We start from the raw sequence: 17,040 nt of genomic DNA on the forward strand, positions 1-17,040 counted from the left end.
ACCAATCACAGCGTTCGAAAGAGCAAAAAACGAAGACGCTCTGTCACTCTCTCCCTCACGGTGATTGGTCGATTCCTGCACATCTCCGCTCAACTCCGCACAGCACCGCGTCAATGGAAACGCAGCCTTAACCGCCGCTAAATTTAGCACTATCTCTTTCTTCCAATCAGTCCGAGTGAAGGACGGCGCTAATGTTGAACTGTCAAACTAAATTAACAAAAAAAAAATACTAGTAAAAGTGAACACCGTTATCCATTTTTGAAGCTTATGAAGTTGAGTTTTCAATCAGAATTAAAAATGCGATAATTAAAAAATAGTATTCGTTTGTAAATTTCAGTGCTTTAATAACTGCGACTCTTTATTTATCCCATTATGTTGTTGATAAAGGTCCCAAGTATTGTACAATAAGAACTGTATACGCAATTGTCACTGTACCTATAATATAAATTAGTGTTTAAGTATAAGATCCTATTGTAATGTAGTTAGGTATTATTTAATCGTAATGGAATCTACCCAGCGAGTTTGTGTTGATTATTTCGCTAAATGTAGCGGTAACTATCTACTGCCTGCTAGTGATTGAAACATACCCACATATTATAATTAAAACACATAATAACGGGTTCTTACCGCCTCCCGATGATGACACTTGCAACAGTGTCGAAAGACTCCCGATATTTCGACACTTTTATCGAAAGACTCCCGATATTTCGACACTGTTTTGTCGAAAGACTCCCGATATTTCGACAATGTTTCAAGTGTCATCCCGTGATCATGGCACTTGCAACAGTGTCGAAATATCGGGAGTCTCATATCCCTACTTTAAACGCGGTAAGAACCCGTTATTATGTGTTTAATTATGATAATAACCGCGTAAACTTAAAACAGTGTTTACCCACATATTGCGTGAATACCATGGATTGATTGCAATTTCAATCAGTCAATCAATCGTTTATTCATGGATTTGTCAACAGACATGAAGTGCGTAAGACGACATGAGGGTCTTTCCAGGCTTCGTTCCTCAAAAACAGTATAGATGGCACTCTATACATTTTCATTCGTTCAACCTTTTAATTTCATGGATTAGACATAAATGATATACCCTTTTAGTTACAGTCATGAGCAATATAATGTACAGGGGGATCACAAAGTGATTTTTGTGATTTGTCCCCACCGGGATTCGAACCCGGGACATCCGGATCGTGACCACGGAGGCCGTTATATATATACAATGTAATGGCAGAAGCATATAAAATAATTGTTGCTTGATATTTGCATCACATTATGTATAGAATTACGTTGCTACCTATATTGCTTTTCTTTATTTTGATCTGAATAAAAATGAGTGGAAGATGTAATTGTGCGTGGGTGTACGGTCACGAGTACTAATATGTATACACTTTGAAACCATGTCACATTAACTTTTTTGACAAATTGAACTGTAAGTCTCACTAAATGTCAGATATGTTAGTGCGACAGAGTCCTAAAGTGGGTTACATGATATTGCTCGTGACTGTACTCGGGTAATTTAATGCTGAGGGCATATCTCCCACGGATGTTAGGTTAGCCGCCCGTTAGTGCGGACTTAGCCTTTAGCTGGCTCAACGTGACGTTATATTCAAATTAAAACCACGCAATTTGCTAGCCGCGTGGAATGACGCCTAAATTTACTCAGTATCCTTAACAATATTGTTTCGCATTACAGTAAACTTAAACCACCAAAGTGACAAAACTTAGTTATTGTTTTTATTAGTTAATTTATTACTTTTTTAGACAAGCATTTTCGTATTAATTAGTTTAGTTAGATTTAGTTTAGACACATTCCTATGATAATTTAGTTCATTTATTTTAATAAGGGAGCAACTCTAAACATTGCAAATTAAAGTTATAAATGTATCCAAAAGTCAAAGTAAAGTTATAATTATTTTGTACGAAATGGCAACGCAGGTTGGGATGACGTCAGCTGGGTTAACTTTGAAATGTTAGCTGTCACTTTTGAGCATACCTGGTTTTCTTATACCATGGGTGATCCTGCTGAAAGTTTTTTTTTACCTGAGTGTGCAATAATGACTTGCCGTCCAACCTAAGACAGTATTGTATAACATGAAAGCTTCTTCTGACAAAAAAAAAACGCGCAAACCAAACAGACCCACACTGTTCGCTAATTTTGACCTAGAGTAATACCCAATTACTACTAAAGGTCAGCGCTATTACATGGGACTTAAACATAGCTGCCTACCCCTTTGGGGATACATGCGTGATGTTACGTTAGGGTTGAACCACGCTATAGCATGCTTACGAGCGCTCGCGTAGGCTATCGCTTCGTCGATTCTGCCGCATGCGATCGCCTCCTCTCGCTCTGCCAAATGACGGTTTTGAGTAACAGAAAGAGATGGAAACATAAGCAACCATTTCAACCCTTATGCTCCGTTATGTCAGGGGAGTTAAAATGGCCACATCGAAGCAATTCATCTAAGAAAGCAATAGTGCAATTTGACATTTGCGCATAAAAGTAAGTGCGCAATGCAAACAAATGTCAAATAGCAATATTGCTTTCTTAGATGAATTGCTTCGATGTGGCCATTTTAACCCCCCAGCGCTCAATATCCACGCATGTAAGTAAGTACTTTAAACTTATTCAAAGTAGTTGCTCCTTTTTAATGGAAAAATCTCACTTATTTTATTAGGACAATTCAAGAGACATTTTAAGGTATATGTATACAGAGGCGGTGCTGTGAGTGTTCATGGGCTTTGTTAGCATACGCCTGAAATATAAAACATAATTTTGCTTATAATAAAGTCTTTATTTATGCACCATACATTTTCACTTATTACATTAGACATACAAAGAACTCAACTATACAGGGTGTTAGTGTCACCGTAACGAATACCTACTGAGCGGGATGCTTCAGACCATAATTCCGAGTTGATATCAAGTGGAAATTCCTGTCGGAAAATTCATGAACTTCTTTGTGTTTTTTTTTTAATTATTTTCTGTTCCATAGAATCTTAGAATTCGGGTGTTAATCTAATAGTGGTGAAAATCTTAGGTACACTATACGTAAATAGCGTATAGGTATGTACGTCCCACTTATGAGTACAGGCTTCCCTTCAATCAACTGGAATGGAGGAGGTATGGAGCATACCTAAGGTTTCATCACTAATTTAAGAGCCACGCTCTTGTCGATGTAGCATTCTCCATGCTACTTTTTAGGAAAAAATAGAGCAGTGGTTTCCCTCTTGCCTTCCGCTCCACAGTACTCTGTCTGACGCGAGCGGGATGGTGCACAGAGTAGTCTATTACAAAGCCGCACTAGGACTCCTGTCCTCCGCCTCTGAATAGTTCTGACAGTTACTGCTGCCCTCTGTCAGGTTCCATGTTACAGTCCCTGTGACTCGCCTCTTCCGTCCTGCATTGTCGTACCGATGGCTCCCATTTCCGCCTCTGCAACGGTCCAGGTCTTCACCCGTATCCCTGGGCAAGAAGAAATCCGTCATAAACGGTTTCCCATTTCGCTCCCGGTATCTCCGAATACATCCCACTTAGGGACGGTACTGAAAAGTATCGGCGTCCGAAGGATCTAATATACGATCTCGACGACCCGATTACTCTAGCCATAGAGGCAGCCAATCAGCTCGCGACATCAAACACTTCAGGACCCCGATACCGACCCCGCCGGCGTGTTCGACGACTTCCCTCAATCAGCGCTTATCGCTAACGACCCACTAGGGTCTATTCTTTCAAATATTTTTCCTCTCAGACGACGCCTTAAGCAGAGGTTCGCGCCCAACTGGGCACCCTCAGGCCTGTTGTCTTAAAACGTTGTACCGGGTGAGAGCCTTCAGCGCTCCCCATTTGTCCCGTCAAATAGTTAATGCCACCTGCGGCAAATATACAATAAGTCACGTCAAAAAAAAAGCTCTCGGTATCGTCTCATTGTGCTTTGGGGTATACTACTTTTTGGGCTATACTACTATTTTGGTTAAGTGAGTGACCGTGCTTCTAAATTACGGGTAGGTCTTATGCATATACTTTTCTTTTACAAACCGCTTTACCAATAAAAAAACAATTGGTGTGTATAAATAAATAAGTATTTTGACGCCCAAGTAAACTTAAATCCCATTTTCCAGAATATGATTGACATTTGCTTGGGTTGGCCGTTACTTGCAGCTTGGCTGTTAAATACTTATAAACACGTTCCCCGCTTCTTTTTTTATTGCAAAGGCGGTAAATATTTACACCATAATAGTTATGAAGTATGGTATAATAATATATAGTTACTTATACATGATATTATTTCTACACATTTAATTATTTTGCTATTTTAATAAAATAATCTATTTATGAAAAAATCAAGCAAGAATTACCTGTAATACAATATATATTATGATTTATGTATACTCGGTACAATGCTAATGGTGATTGGACGATTATTTTTCTACACTTCCACGAAGTCTATGGCCTGTCATATCCTTTTCACTTGCTACGACTTGCCAAGTAGTTATTAACATAACATGATTTTATTGTCACATACATTTATCTGTATTTATCCGACTACCAGAAGGAGGGTTATGCTTTTTTCACATACTTCCATGTTTACTTTATCTATTTAAAAATATCTTGTAACTGTTCATATTGACAATAGATATCTTACAAAAAAATATACTTGTGCCTAGAATATTATAAACGATTCCGGCTTTGAATCAAACTTGTCTTTCATAAATAATAATATGACAGAATAATTAAGGAGTACTGTACTATAGTTACTGCCTGTAAGTATTTTATATATAGCGTGTATGTAAAAAGTATGTAAAAGTTATACCTATTTGGTTGTATGTATGCCATGGATAATGTAAAATAATCTGTATAACGGACGTAATTTACACCGTACGGAGAAATACATAATGCCCAATTCACATTTTTCCAGTAAACAATTATCTAAATAATGGAATAATGTAAACCGGACAGAATAAGTATTAATTTTAATTGTGTAATAATAGTTGTAATAAAAAATAAGCTATGAATAAAATTATACAACCTAACCTAAAATGAAAACAAAGATGGCCGAAAATGCGCGCGAATTTAGTTTCCCGCGGTTTTGGAAGCAAGCGCGGCCTAAACCAAAATGGCTGCTTTAGAATAAATAGGTTGAATGCAAAGCTTTTTGATTCTTCTCTTGTATTTCCTTCGGTGTAATTTACTCCGGTTGTGACAATAGACTTCAATGTATTTTGTATTGTATAGTTCAGCCGTATGATGTACCTATCCTTCCCTCGAACCAGATGTAAAAAAACTGTTTGTCTAATAAAATGTGAGATTGAGATTAATATTTTATCTTTCAATAATCAAATTATACTGATAAACCCTAGAGTCACATTCGTTAAGTTTTTTTTTTAAAAAAAAAGCGTCCGAACCGTGCTTCTAATACGTGTACATTATGCACGATAAGGTGCAAAAGTCCAATCAGTTTCTTGCAAAGTAATAAATTAACTGGTTGCACTTAAGACCTCCTGGTTACATGTCGTTTCTGTAATAGACCAAAAACACCTACAAGAACGGCCTTCGTGGTCCAGTGGTTGAGCGTTGAGCACACGATCCGGAGGTCCCGGGTTCGAATCCCGCTGGGGACAAATCACAATAATCACTTTGTTATCCCTAGTTTGGTTAGCACATTACATGCTGATCACCTGATTGTCCAAAAAGTAAGATGATCCGTGCTTCGGAAAGAACGTTAAGCCGTTGGTCCCGGTTATTACTTACTGATGCAAGTACGCAGTCGTTACAGGGCGGCTCAGTAATAATAACCCTGACACCAGGGTTGATGGGGTTGGTAGGTAATCCACCTCACAATCCATACGATAGAAGACCTACAAAAACAAATTTTATAATTATGACTACTAATGGTTCATAATTTCACCACTGTTTACAAATAATTCGCTAGGCTCAGTGAATAGATAAAACACAATAAAAAAGAGATGATCGATGAATATAAAAATAATTTAAAAAGTAAAGAATTACTATTTTTTATCTTTTTTTTTAAAGGTATTTTTATGTTGCAATTGTCAACAACCATACACCTTTGCCTACCCACGAAGAAGACTGATGAGGGGGTAGAAGAGAAAGTGGTGTCAGGGTCGTAGTAACTGGTAAACTTGGTCTCTGCCTACCCCAACGGGAAATAGGCGCGATCTTATTTGTGATACCATAACTCATTCTGCCAATTGGCATAACCAATTGATTATAATAACTCATAACCCAGCAGCATTGCGGGCAATGCATCGCAGCCGATTGAATGTTAATTTCCCTTTCACTTACGTGACAGTTGGCTGTGGGCGGCTTTGCTTTGCTGCCATTGTTGTTACGTCACTTCCGGAGCCATATCCAATAAAATAAATAAATAAATAAAAAGAGTTTATTTCGGACATGTTCCATAGTGGTTAGTAACAAGCAATAAACAACTTAATCTAGTGTTAGTAATAGAACGATAAAAATAAAAATAAAATAACATTTACACACGACACGGCTCGACAATTATAAACAACAAGAAAACGTACACATTAACACAACACATTACTAATAAGCAGGTTCCCACCGCCTGGTCACCGGTATCTGCAAGTCCACTTCAGTATGTAAGCGCATCCAGTGGCCCAGCAGTGGGGAGTCCCACCTATCAGTCAACACGCTCAGAATGCCGTTTGAGCTGGAACGTAAGCGCCTCAATAGCGATGCACACCTCTTCCTAATAATTGCAAAGAAACAATCTGTATTGTGATCGGCAAACATTTTTGACGCACTGCAAAAACGCGGCAGCCCAAACAGCACCCTGAACGCGTTATTGTATTGAACTCTCAAGGCGCTGTATGAACTCCGCAATGAATGTTCTGAATGTTCATGATGAATTGGGTAGTTTTCTATATCATAGAATAGAAAAATTATGAAATAATATAAAAGGCAGATGTAAAACTGAAAAAAACGTTTTCTTTTTTCTATTTAACTTATTTGTGAATTTTAATAAAGAAAAATGTAATAATAAGTGCGACGTTTTGTGACGTTTTTTCATACAAATTCCATAGTAATTTCGTGTACGTACGTTTAGTAAAAAGTAACTGATTTGACTAGTTCGAATTGTTCGAAACTACCCTATTAGTTTTTTTACTGGACTGGGAGTAACAAAAAATAAATTGTACTATTTACCTCAGACGGGATTAGGGTCTCTCCAACATGATGGGGAAGTTATACGCGAAAACCAAGTAACTAGCATCAATATGTATACACATTAATACCATGTCACATTAACTTTTTTGACAAATTGTATTGAAAGTCTCACTAATTACCAAATAGGCTAATACGAAAGAAATCAGAATCATTTATATAACGTAATTTTATTATCATGGATAAACTTGTTGAAGGTCAATATAACATTTTTGAATTTACTTCATTTCGCAAGGTTAAGGCTGAGGAGAAGAAATTATGTATGTTATCCATGAAATTAGAAGGTTAAACGGAGGACAGAAGAGGCAAGATGATTGGACACCTAATAAGACACGACGAATTCATTAAAAACATCATAGAAGGAAAGAGAGGAAGGGGAAGACCAAGAAGAGCTTACATGGAACAGATTAAAGAAAAGGTTAACGTCGTGTCTTATAGGGAAGTCAAGGAATTGGCCTTTGATAGACTGGAATGGAAAATACTACACCGACAAGAGCGTGGCTCTTAAATTGATGATGATGAAACGGAGGAAAATCTGTTTAGCGCCATCTAGGTATATTGTTTTTGAAGAACGCAGCCTGGAAATTCCCTCCTTGCGCGTGTGTGTATAAATCTACTGCAATATGCGTTCCTAAATTTGCAATGTGCAGTTCGTATTTACCTATATTGAAGAGGAGCTTTACAAATATGATCTACCTAAGTCAATACAACTGAACAAAAAGATGTAGCGCACAGACGAATGATAGAATGGTTGAATAGCATCGTGTTCCTGCTATACTAGTGTTTAACTTTAGATGAGCTCATACGAGTATATGTCCTTAACACTCCTTCAAATGCTAATGGACACTTTACAAACAGACTAGCAATGCAAATCACCGCAAACATTGACTTTCGTTTTCTAACAACGTCGACTCGTGTGTTATTGAGAATAGTGTAGATAAGTGCAGATATTTGACACAGTGTTAGGTGTTTCAGACACAGTGCTGGTGATGAGTGCGAGTCAGCGCGCGCGCCGCGTCAGTCGGCAATCCGCCCGGGCGGGCGCCACACCACACGACCGGAATCTGCGCAAGCGACTAGCGGCGAACAAAAATAAATTTCAGTGAAATAACACGAACCTAACGCCGTGTTGCAAGCGAGCGCATGATTCTGGTGAGTCCATTTCACTCCTTCTGCCCTATCAATCATCTAGTGATTACGTTTCCGCCGCGCTATATTTAGTGGCGTATTTTTGACTGCAGCTGGGAGCGCTGCGCTTACGCTTTTTCCGCTGTGATGTTTTTCCGGAGTGGAAATTCAATTCTCGCCATGTGTGTTCGTACCTTAATTCGGTCACTAAATGTTCCTAATTCGAGTTAGTGAAACGAATTCAGTGCCAATTGCGCGGGAGCAGTTTCGAAAATGTGTGTTAAATGCTAATAAAGTGCAGATTTCACTGAGTTTTGCCAAATGAGTAAATATGAAAGCGAGTGCATCACGTTGCGGCGACCTGCACTTGCTAAGTGTGAGATAAAAAATAGATTTTCACGTGTGCGCGATAGTGGCCGACCGAGCTGCGCCCGCGCCGCTCTGCTGGCCTAAATACCGCCAATGTTCGCTGTGTAGCGAGTGCCCAATCAATGGGAGGTGTTACTAATACCACCAGTATTACGCCTCTATCCTCGTTATTTACAAACATTTCCCTTCCTGTTTTTTCTGTTTTAACCTCGGAAGGTCCAGTTTTACAGATAATAGATAAAACACAATGTAGATTGGATTTTAAAGGGCTTTACCACCTACAAATTAAGTATTTACTTTGGCAATGTTATGTTAATTATCAACGAGAATATATCCGTGTAACTTAACGGTAAAGGTTGCGTTCTGTTGTTTTCTCCATGAATGCTCGATGCCCACGCGCAGACCTTTTAAGTCTTCTCACTTTTGTTACGAAATGTTAAATTATTTTCTCATATTTGACTCTCACTTGAGTTCGGTTGTTATAATTTTGATAACTCTCTTAAGCTCGGTGAGGTGTGGGTAGTTGGTTCACTGGCGATGGATGTACCTTTGACGACCTCAATAATATAGGGTGTTAGTGACATCGTAACGAAAACTTTGAGGCTTGACTCAAACCATGATTCTCAGTTGATATCAAGCAGAATTTTCCGTCGCAAAAATATGTAACTGAAAATAATTTTAAAAAACACTAAAATTTTCATGAATTTTCCGACAGGAAATTCCACTTGATATCAACTCATAATCATGGTCTGAATCATCTCCCTCAGTATTCGTTATGGTGTCACTAACACCCATGCCTGCTATGTACATACTTGGACGGGTGTACGTGACATTGTAACAAATACTGAGGGGGATGATTCTGTTCATTATTCTGAGTTAATATCAAGTGGAATTTTCCATCGCAAAAGTATAGAATTGAAAATAATATTAAAAAACTAAAAAAAATCATGAATTTTCGATGGAAAATTCCACGTGATATTAACTCAGAATCATGGTCTGAATCATCCCCCTTAGTATTCGTTACGATGTCACTAACACCCTGTACAGTCGTCATCTTAGACTCTATTGCGATACTTAATCTTATTTAATGCTGATCAGAGTTTCCTTAGTACAGCCTTAAAGCGTTGAAAGACGTTTAAATAATAGGTACCTACATTTTCTAAGCCGGCATTCATTGGCGCTGATTCATAGCTACCACACTATGAAGCTGTAGTTTACGAGTTAGTTATAGGGTTTTTATGCATCCTCTTACTTTGTTATATTTTCTCTTCTTTTTTGTATCCAGTGCATCATATTTATCTTTACGCGTCTAATGAAGAACTTTCCAGACTAAGTTCCCCAAAAATAATATAGGTGGCGCTGTTGAGATTTTACATGATAATTACCTACCTTCTTCTATACCTAACAGGTTGTGAGAAGCTGCAGTAGTTTTAGGCGGATGAGACGTTCGTTATTTAAAAATTGACGATTCAACGTGTAACTATGTTACCTAGTGAATAAAGATACTTATTTTTGAATTAGAATTTGAAAATATCGTGTGTGGGTGTGGATCACCAACCCCTTCAACCCTGGTGTCAGGGTTACTATTGATCCGCCAAAGGCCCCTGACATGGCTCATGTAACGATTACTTACTCACTTACTTACTTACTGTAAGTAGCAACCGGGACTTATTTTACCGGGACCTAATTTCTCATTACTCGGTTTATTTAAAAAATACAAAATAATTGTTGCTTCATATTTGGATCACATATACTTAGTATCTCTTTATTTTGATCAGAATAATGGGTGGACGATGTAATTGTGCCTGGGTGTAATAACAAGGGTCATTATTTATACCCAAAAGTAAGATAAACCGTGTTTCGGAAAGCACGTTAAGCTGTTGGTCCCGGTTATTACTTACTGATGTAAGTACGTAGTCGTTACATGAGTCATGTCAGCCTATGGCGGCTCAGTAATAACCCTGACACCAGGTTTGATGGGGTTGGTAATCCACCTCACAATCCACACGATAGAAGATTAGGTAAGGGGACGTTACCTCTAGCTCTGTATACCTACCTACCCTGTTATGCTATGGTTATATACAGTTTAATATTGACTATTCTGTCGACGGTACTGATTTGTAGCCCTGCCAAATCGTAACTAATTTGTGCTCCCATTATTCTGATGAGCGGAAATGAGTAGAATAATAGTTCTACCATCTGTTATAGATGCAGTACAGCAATTTATTAATACCTAGAGCTTACTTACCTTCGATATGACCAGGGGGGTTAAAATGGCCACACCGATGCAATTCATCTAAGAAATCAATATTGCAATTTGACATTTACGCATAATAAAAAAGTAAGTGCGCAATGCAAACAATTTATTTTAGTTTGCAACTAGTTAATGAAACATAATTATTCCCAAAAACAACAAAATTATGCACGATTTCATTTCCCAACTCTACCACAGCAATCATAACACTCGTAAATTACATTTAATGCCTTATTATTGCACTACCCAATACATCGGGCCCGATACATCGGGATCAGGCAGTGTAATAGCACACCGCCATAGATTTTATACCTACAATCAATTCATTGGGTAGGTAGTGTAATAATCCCTTTAAACAAGATAAGTTCAATAAGTAACTAAGTAATTAATAAAACATACGCACATAAACTCACGCACATAATCCCTAATGAGGTGGACAGAGCTACAAGTTAACTTGTAGCCACATTTAATCAATACGAAGTCCTAAATGGGTTTTAAACACTACAAAATTATCCTCGATTTCATTTCCCAACTCTACTAAAGCAATCATAACACTCGTAAATTACATTCGTCTGTAAAACATACACACATAAACTCACGCACGTAATCCCTAATGAGGTGGACGGTGCTACAAGTAAATACGAAGTCCTAAATGGGGTCTTAAAAACTACAAAATTATCCTCGATTTCATTTCCCAACTCTACCATAGCAATCATAACACTCGTGAATTACATTCGTCTGTGAAATAAAACAGTACAACATTATGGTAGTGATGTAACCAGATAGGTAACGACACAGACCATTGCTTCAGGTCAGTCACCCCTGAATCAGTTTGCTGTCCACTTTTTGTCTCGCTCTTCACTCCCTGGTTTCATACTTTTGCAACAGCTCAGATGAAAGTCAGGCCTTTGTACAATGAATTTAGTCTAGATAACCTAGTTTACACAGTGCTAAGATGAACTGTTGCTAGCGGATATTTTTTTACACAGCAGGCACAATTTATAAGCTCACGCCCGCGATTTTTAATGGGCTGAGCAGAGCCACAGTTATCTAATCAGAAAACAATAGCTGATACGAAGTCGTAATGATTGTCGGAATACAATTTAAAACGATCACATTTTTATGCCTATGTTTCTCTACAATAGCGTCGTGTACTTAGATACTAAAGGCACATCTAAAGCTAACGAAAAACTTTTTATTTTTTCTATTTAAGTAACTATGAATTTTAATCAAGAAAACGTCATAAGTCCGATATTTTATCACGTTTTTCTATTTCGTCACAGTGTGCTTTTTCTTAGTGCTTTTTTTAGTAAAAAGTACTTAACTGATTTTGACTAATAATGTCCCTTCTATAACATGGTAGGTATTATAGTTTATTCTATGCCGTACCAGGCGTTCTTGTATGACTTCCGCTGTGTTGTGGATATGAGAACAAAGAACTAAACTCACTGTTCGTCAAGTCAAAGACAGAATCATGTTATTAATAACAAGAGGCGATTTTCCCACCACATTGCACGAGTATCCATATAAGTTTTAAACGACAACTCCCGTTTGACGAGGGGGGTTAAAATGGCCACATCGAAGCAATTCACCTAAAAATTCAAAAATCAAAATATATTTATTTTTCGAAATTGGCTTACAAAGTTAGCGCTTTTTGAACGTCAAAAAATTAAATTACATATTATGTAACTATCTGTAATACTACTACCACATCGGAATCTGTAACGCTGAGGGAAAGACGTGGCCAGAAAACCTCCCAGCACAGGGCCCTAGTCCTACTGTTTCATGTTTTCCTTTCTTTTCTTTTTTTTTAAATCCAGTTTGTATTACATAATTTATAGACTTAAATACAATGGTATTCCAATTACAGTCGGTGGAAGGAAAGTGAAAAATAAAGAGTTTGTCACAGAAACAGTGTTTACCTAAGAAAGCAATATTGCAATTTGACCCCCTCCGGTTGATTGAGAGGAGGCCTGTGCCCAGGGGCTGTTTATGTAGCGAACGTCAGGTACCGAGGTTCGAACCGGCGCTTCCCATTTGAGAAACAAGCCGGTGAACCACAGGACCACAGCAATATTAAAAAAGTTCATCACTGCATGTCATATAATTGGACAAAAAACCTTTCTCCGACCTTGTCAAGTACATCCTACGTGTTTCACGTTGCGACAACTTGCATACTATTTGCATTTCTGAAATACATTAGCACTGTTTCGGTTGTTGCTAATTTGTTGTCAGCACTTCGTAATTTGAGTGTGTTTTCTTTCGTGAATAGTGTCGTTAGAAAGGTACATACATACATAAAATCACGCCTGTTTCCCATCAGGGTAAGCAGAGACTACGGAATTCCATTTGCTTCGATCCTGACAAACTTTTCTTGCTTCCACCACATTCATCAATCGTTTCATACACGCACGCCGGTTCATAGTAACCTTTTCTAAGGACATCTCCAATTTGGTCAATATACGCCCTTCTTGGCCTTCAATTACGAAAGCGGTACGTAAAGCGAAGGTTTAGGATAGGGCGGGCAGGAACACCTAGCAGAGCGTAAGTATATTCACCAAATTGGAGATGTCCCTAGAAAAGGTTCAATACACTCTGAACCGGCGTGCGTGTATGAAACCATTGATGAATGTGGTGGAAGCAGGAGAAATTTGTCAGGATCGAAGCAAATGGAATTCCATAGTCTCTGCTTACCCTGGTGGGAAACAGGCGTGAGTTTATGTATGTATGTATCTACCGGATAAGTTCTAGTTTGGCTCTTTAGTCAGCCAGTTTTCAACAAATTAAAAATTGCATTTTTAAATCGGATTCTCTTCTGTGTAACTGTCATTTTACATAACGTAAGTTGATATAAAATGGTTTTATGTTTTTTTTTATTGAGGAACAATGTGTCATACAAACCGTGATATAATATATCCATTGTATGTTTTTGGTAGCGGAATTCTAAGCGAAATAAAATACTTAATGGTATAGATTTCAATATTAGTTTTTAATGTTTATTTTGATCTGGTAGACCTCCACGGGTGGGCGGCGCGTGGGCAGCAAAAAAGGCGTAAAGTGGCCCTGACTGTCTCTTGCAGGCTTACTGTTGTAATCTAGTAAACCGATATATATATTTAAATAAATTTTCACACATAACATAATCGAGAAAGTCAGAGGTACGTCTACCGCAAGATGAACTAAGTATCTACACCTCACCGAGCTTTCTGTTAGACCAACGTTGATAGGTGGTAAGCTGTACCGCTGTATAAAATGAGCCAACTCAATAATCATTTCTCCATCAAATCGGAGTTCTGTGTTGCTCTATGTTTTTCTGATGGGTAAAAATATCAGCAATCCATTTTAGAGATTCTTATCATCCCGGTCACAATGTTATATTGGTAACCCACTAACCCCTATTCCTGCAGACACCTCCTAATTTTATTTTAAGTTATAGACCCGTAATTTTCTTATCAGCCGAAAAAAAACGGACAGATAATCGACAGGCATACAATTTATGGAACACACGTCAATTTTAGGCAGGAATTTTCCCAAATGTATTATATTGGTTTCTCTGCTCACCCCTATAGAAATAGGACGTAATTGCACGTGCGTCTCTGTGCGTAATGAATGTCTACTTATATCTCTACGTACGCCATAGAACAAGGAGTGGAACGGCAACTCTCCGCTCCCCACCAACGGCTGAGCTAGGTTTACTGACGATTGAAAACTAAAGTAAGACCGAAGGGGGTGAGTGAGCCTTCGGTCTTACTTTAGTTTTCAATCGTCAGATGTCACACACACAGATGCGCGTGTACGATAACGGTGTCTGTGTATAACGAAGTGCTCTGTATGAAGTGACCGGGGTGTGCTTACGCGTCATAAAATAAGAGAAATTTTCTCGCGGTCAATGTCTTCTCTCGAGCGATCGCTATGCATGATTAACATCGTTAAACTGTTAAGGTTACTCCACACCAAATGTACGTGGTCATCGCACTCAACCTTCAAGTAACGTAATTGAAGTTAATTATGAGAGTATCTAAATAGACTGATTATGGGTGTACCAAGGGATGCCTTTCGTAACAGCATTTTTTGCTGTAAAACCTATTTTACTAAGGCACCTAGACTTATTTGTCTCCCTTTAGAATGTCTCCCTATAGACAAATATTACTAATAGAACTAGAAGAAAACATGTATTTTAGAGTGGGTATAGGTACGACCAAAGAGCAAAAGGTCAGTCACTGAGCCCAGCGAATTATTTGTAAACAGTGTTGAAATTATGAACCATTAGTTGTCATAATTATAAAATTTCAAATCAAATCAAATATACTTTATTGCACACAACATACAAAACAGATTCACACAGATGAAGATAGATACAGTACAATCTGGCGGCCTTATTGCTAAGCAGCAATTTCTTCCAGGCAACCAGTGGATAGGAAACATTATTACAATTTGGTGAAATTAAAAAAAAATTGTAAAATAAGTATAAATTTGGAAGTATAAATTTGGTAAAATTTAAGTTTTTGTAGGTGTCTTTGGTCTATTACAGAAACGATATGTAACCAGGAGGTCTTAAGTGCAACCAGTTAATTTATTGCTTTGCAAGAAACTGATTAGGCTGTTGCAGCTTATCGTCCCTAGATTCGATAGGTACCTTCCAGGTAGATATCTGCAAGTTTCGGTCATCTGCAAGTTGTCTTCTGATTACTTTAAGCGGCTCTTGCTTTGCAAGAAACTGATTGTACTTTTGCAGCATATCGTACATAGGAGTGAGTGAGTGTATGTGTGAGCAGCGTTCAGAAAGTAGCGCCATTTATTTTCGTGTGTGATACCACAAAATCTGAAGACGAAAGTCTGAAGACTTTCTTTCAGGTCTTCACCAGTGTTTTCTTGCCGTCATGACATACGGATCGGAGACGTGGACACTAGCAGTGGGTCTAATCCGTGGGGTATCTCTCAGAGATAGAATCCGAAATGAAGTGATCCGACAGAGAACCAAAGCTAGCGACATAGCTCTGAAGGTTAGCAAACTCAAGTGGCAGGGGGCTGGCCACATTTGTCGCAGAATCGACAACCGCTGGCTTGTTCTGGAGTAGAGACCGCGACTAGGGAAAAAGTGTGAGTCGACCCCAGGCAAGATGGCAGGACGGCTTGCAGAAGGTCGCTGTAAGCGCCTGGATAAGTAAGGCTGAGGATAGGACTTTCTGGCGCGCCTTGGGAGACGCCTACTTCCAGCAGTGATTGCAATATGCTGATGATGATGACGAGGAGTGAAAATAATAATTAGGTAAACCTTATCTCTAAAAAGGGACAACTCAACATTTTGCTGAAAGCAATTCATCTAAAAAAGCAATATTAAACATTTGCGCATATAAAACTAAGTGCGCAATGCAAACAAATTTAATCCCAAAATTTTTAATCCCCCAGCGCAGCAAAATGTTAAGTCCCTTTTTAAAGAGAACTTCTAGAAGTAACCCATGCTGCAAAATTTAATTGGAGTATCTGCCCACCCCGACAGGAACAACGGGCATGTATTGTATCTATCTGTCACATTGCTATACTTATTCTATTCTCAGAAATTGAGCGATACAATTACGCGACTAAATAGTAACTTATCACCAAACAAATTGATTCAATTTACAGTTAAAAGGCGTGATTTTTTACGTCTCAAGATCTCAAGACATCTTGCCAGGCCCGGACTGGTAATAGGGAAAATCGGGCAGATGCTCCGATGGGCCGGATGCCCGGAGGACCGGTCGCCACTGGCCAAGTTGTATGGCTGCTGGCTCGTTCGACCAACGACTCATCATCATCCTCCTGCCTTTATCCTACTCTATGTGGAGTCTGCGGAACACGTATTTCTCTTCCGTTCATGTCTGTTAGACGTATTCTCAGTACTCACACCTAGGGTTGCAACGATATATCGGAAAACCGATAAATATCGATATATCGACGCCTAAAAATATCGATATTTATCGATATCGACGAACGCCGATATCGATATATATCAATATCGAAAAAATCAATATATCGAAAACCCCACCCAATTTAAAAGACACAACACTGACTATCTAAAACCGATTTTGTTGTGTTGTAG

The 17,040-nt window shown here is 38.5% G+C and overlaps 1 protein-coding gene across 4 annotated transcripts in view; it reads left to right on the forward strand.

The window, feature by feature from the left end:
* The first annotated feature begins 8,204 nt into the window (after positions 1-8,204).
* The window catches only part of LOC126372157 (uncharacterized), a 56,892-nt gene continuing 48,056 nt past the window's right edge, over positions 8,205-17,040 (forward strand). For 3 of the 4 annotated variants that reach the window (XM_050017789.1, XM_050017791.1, XM_050017792.1), the window contains exon 1: positions 8,205-8,362. The gene's annotated coding sequence lies outside the window, so the exon portion shown is untranslated. The remainder of the gene's footprint in view (positions 8,363-17,040) is intronic. The other variant, XM_050017790.1, reaches the window with a different exon arrangement.

This window comes from Pectinophora gossypiella, chromosome 13 (assembly GCF_024362695.1).
Source record: "Pectinophora gossypiella chromosome 13, ilPecGoss1.1, whole genome shotgun sequence".
Lineage (NCBI taxonomy): Eukaryota > Metazoa > Arthropoda > Insecta > Lepidoptera > Gelechiidae > Pectinophora > Pectinophora gossypiella.